Genomic DNA, 4519 nt, shown 5'->3' with positions numbered 1-4519 from the left:
GCAACAATGAATGAATGGAAATCCAAAATCTCTATAAATGTTCATTGAAATTAATTTAAAAATGGAGAAAAAAAAGAATTTGTGGAATACTGTACAACGTGGACAAAGCTACGGGATATTCATCACATTGAATGATATAAATCAGTACAAAAAGCACAATTATAACATAAGATAATTAATACAGAAAGCTATGGAAAAGTTTATAGACAGAATTGTCTAGAGGATTAACAGAGATGAGAAGAGAGGGAGAGGAGAGAAAAGGAAGAAAAGATTCAAGGAAAAGCTTGCTAACCTTGGCTTATTCAAAATGACAAGAATGATTTCTAAAATAAAATCCTAGAGGCATCCTTACTGAATGTGTCTTACTTCGTAATCCTATTTTGATGCTATTGCAAGTGAAGTTGAAAAACCTATGTCAATGGTAAAAATGCCTTCCATATGAGAAACACGTGTTTGATTCTGGCCAGTACCTCCTGTGTAGTTACCACCATTTTGCCAGTGGAGGCTGTTGTGTTGCTGTGATGCTTAATAGGTTTCAGTGGAGCTCCAGACTAAGAAGGAATGGGAAAATAGATCTGACAACTTACTTTTCAAAATGAGCCAATGGAAACAGTATGATCATGGTGATTAAATTCCTGTAGTGAGTATTATGCGGGAGTGGGCAATGTCTCATTTCATTGTGGATGGTGTTGCTAAAGGCCAGGGGCCACCTCAGTGGTTGCTAATAATAACATTAACTATAGTCTGAAGACTAAGGTGTGCCTAATCCAGGCCGTGACCTTCACAACTGAATGTTATGTATCAAAGAGCTGGACAATGACTAAGGATGAAAGAAGAAGAATGGATGCCTTAGAGTTGGGGTGCTGAAAGAGTATTGGACATACCATGGGCCTCCAATAAAGCAAATAGGTCTGTTTTTGAGAAGGTGAAACCAAGTTTCTCCTTGGAGGCAAGGACTTTGAAGCTCCATCTCACATACTTTGGGCATGTGGAAAGGAGGGAACAGTTCCTGGAGAAGGACATCAAGCTAGGAATGGTAGATGGACAGTGTTGGAGAGGAAGACCCTGGATGAACTGGATTGACACTCTAACTGGGGGAATGAGATTAGGTGTGTCAGAATCAATGAGCCTGGCTCAGGACAGGGCAGCCTTCAGTGTTGTTGTACATAGGGTTACTATGAGTCCCAGACAACTCAATGGCACATAAAAACAACAAACAACATAGCATAACTGAAGGGCAGTAACACCTGACACTGCTATGAAGAACAGGTGCTGCCTAGATAGCTGTGTGGGTGGAGTCAAGCCTCTGATCATAATCAGATATAAGATGCAGACTATCCTTGACCATGAAATTTCTGAAATCTGTGCTCAGACTTGGTAGGTCTAATTTCTCAAAAGAAAACATAAACATTGAAGTTCAAATAAAAGAAGAAGGAGGAGGAGGAGTAGGAGGAGAAGGAGAAGGAGAAGAAGAAAGAGTTTATTTTCTAGTATAATAAAAAAAAATGGCATGGTACAGAAACTACAGGGAAGGACATAAGGTACATTGTTTTGACCCTCCCTCATTACACTTACTGTTGTCCATTGACAGTTCTATTGAACGCTCCAGAAGGATATTTGTAACTTTTATCAAAGTTAATCATTCTATTCTGGTGGCCTAGTGGTAAGAAACTGCCCTGCAATCCCAAAGGCACACAGTTCAAATCCACCAGCTGCTCCACAAGATAAAGATGGGCAATCTCCTACAATGTGATTTACTGCCTCTAAAAATCTTTTGGAGGGTCAACTATGGTCAGCTCTGATTCAATGGCACTCAAAGAGAACAACAACAATGTCATCTGAATTTGCTGAATGGAATTGTCCACTATTAAGAAACACTTTTGACACCAGCAGTCAAGAAATCAAAAGTCAAATTTCTTTGGGGAAAGCTGCTGTCAAGGACTTCTCAAAAGTTATGAAGAGAAACTATGTCAGTTTGGAGACTAAGGTACAACTGATTCAGGCTATGGTTTTTGCAATTGTTTACTATACATCAGAAAGCTGGACAATGACTAAAGATGATAAAAGAAGAATTGATGCCTTTGATGCTGGCAAAGTGACTTTCCAGTGGATTTTTGAGGTTGAAATCACATGGAAGGAGGTTGTCAATGTTTCTTCCATAAAGTCACTAGTGGATTCAAGCCACGAGGAAGATGCTATGTTTGTGTTAAAAGCCCAACTCTGTACATACCATGGTACTATAACTTTCTGAATATAAAAAGAAGAAATTAATTGACATAAGTAAATGAGTGTTTATAAGAAGAATTACTGCAGTATTTTTTCATGGTAATGAGGTGCAGTGAAAGAAAATGTTTTCCCAATATTGTCTTTTTAATTCTGGGTTGCTTCTTTCCTGGATTGTTGCTCACTCACTTGGAAACTTAGCAACATATTGGAGGGTGCACAGAAGGGGATGTGGTGATATTAGTCACGGACTTATTTTCAGAATAATCATTATATTTGTCTATATAGAATTTTTTTCTAAGTGGAATTTAATAAAGAAAATCGTTCCTTTCCTTAATGGTGTATTTGAGATGAAAGTTAATCCATTTGTATGCTTATTTGATTTGTGAACTAATTTTGCATGCTAATTCTCTCCGATTATTTTTTCTAAAGTCTTTAAAATGCTTTTACACCATACATCAGTAATGGAGGATATTCCCCATGGCAAATGACTTCATGAACATCATTCTGGAATGATCCCAAATAAATATTACATATTTCAACTTTAACAAATTTATCCTGGAAGTGCTTTGCTGGTAACAAAAAAGAAAATTTGACCCCAAGTATATAGATCTTCAGTGTAACAATATGACCTGTTTTCAAGGTATTGTTATATGTTTCCTTTAAATGTCTCGCTAAAAAGTTTAACTACCTCTCATCTGTCAGTATCTTACTTTAGTGGCTTATTTCTTGCTCTGATGCGGAAAGCTTTTCTATCCTTATTTAATGACCAGCAGGGTAACACATGATGGAAAAGTTACAGCAGAATTTTGAGACTAAGACATATTAGAAAGGATTCTCTCTCATTGCTGTGGAATCGAAACTGACTGCTGATCCTCCGGAGTGTTTCTGAGGCTATAAATCTTAGGGGAAGAGATTTCCTCATCTTTATCCTGAGGAATTACTGGTGGATTCAAACCACTAGAGAGATACTGCCTATGAGTTAAAACGAAACTTCCGAAGTGCTAAGCCATCAGTTCTCCCAAATTAGGATATAGGATCTAAGGAATAAACTAGATGAAGGTAACTTACTTCTAACCGAAAAAAACTAGTAAAATATGAATATCGGCATAAGATTGCTTTATATAATGGACCGTTTAGCCTGGGAGAACTCAGAAAACAACTAAGGAAGAACTGTTCCTCAAAATATAGTCAACTTTAATGATATAAATGGAGCAAAGATAACGAGACATCCATTTGTGATACAACATGGCTCAAAATGAGGAAAATTGGTTACCACATAAATTTAAGAAAACCAGAAGTTGTCAAAAGTGAGGTGGAACTCATTAAGATCAATACTTTATACATCGATAAGCTGAAATAAACTGGTATTGAGTTTTTTGAACCAGAGAAACATATGGACTACTATGGCACTTATACTACACATGGCACTTATAATAATTAAAAGAAAAATGGTGTTATTTTCATCTTCAAAAAATATATTTAAAAACTATTCTGGAAAAAAAAAACAATAGCCAGTGATGGGGGATAAAAACACATAGGCATATAAAGAATACCAGTTAATAGCACTAATAAATATATCAAATTTAATACAAACCATTATCACAAAAGATGAAGAAATTCACTAATTTTTTTATCAATTTACTGAAGGCTCATTATTTTCCACCAACTAGTAGAAAAGTTCATCTTGCTGGTACAGAAGCGGGCAAAAAAATTAGAGAAACCTTGTTGGAGTAACACAATAATGGTCTCATAAATACCAGTGACCATGAAGATGACACACATGACTGGACAGTGATTTGTTCTATGTAAGGTAGCCAAGAATCAGAGTCAGAGCCCTGATCTGATCCTGAGCAGCGGTCTATGGCAGTGGGGACCCAGGCCCAGCCTCATCAGGCGCTTCAGGCCCTTGGGCCTAGTGATCATCCAGCCTTTGCTAAGAACCAGCATTAACGAATCATCTATGCCAATGTCTATGCCAAATAACTACATCCAAGACCCCATCCTACCATGTCGCCATGGGCCTCAGTTGTGGTCTGAAAAGGTGTTCTATACCATAATACTTGTATGTCTGGTTGTCTTTTCACTGTGCTTTTAGAGGTACAAGAACTCTCAGTTTGATTATTGGAAAATGATTTTCTTGTTGCCAATTACTTAATATCTGACAAGTGTATAGGTTTGGATGTTTCTATTTGCTCCTTTTGGTTCAGCACTTGCCTGCCACTCTGTGGTACTAGTGTAGCTTGTGGGGTGGTCTAAGGCTGGGATCTGTGCCACCAGCATCACAGGTACCAGC

Source organism: Elephantulus edwardii, unplaced genomic scaffold (assembly GCF_000299155.1).
Source record: "Elephantulus edwardii isolate Elephantulus edwardi_28Jun2011 unplaced genomic scaffold, EleEdw1.0 scaffold00192, whole genome shotgun sequence".
Lineage (NCBI taxonomy): Eukaryota > Metazoa > Chordata > Mammalia > Macroscelidea > Macroscelididae > Elephantulus > Elephantulus edwardii.
The sequence above is the reverse complement of the archived record's forward strand: the minus strand, read 5'-3'. Positions refer to the sequence as shown.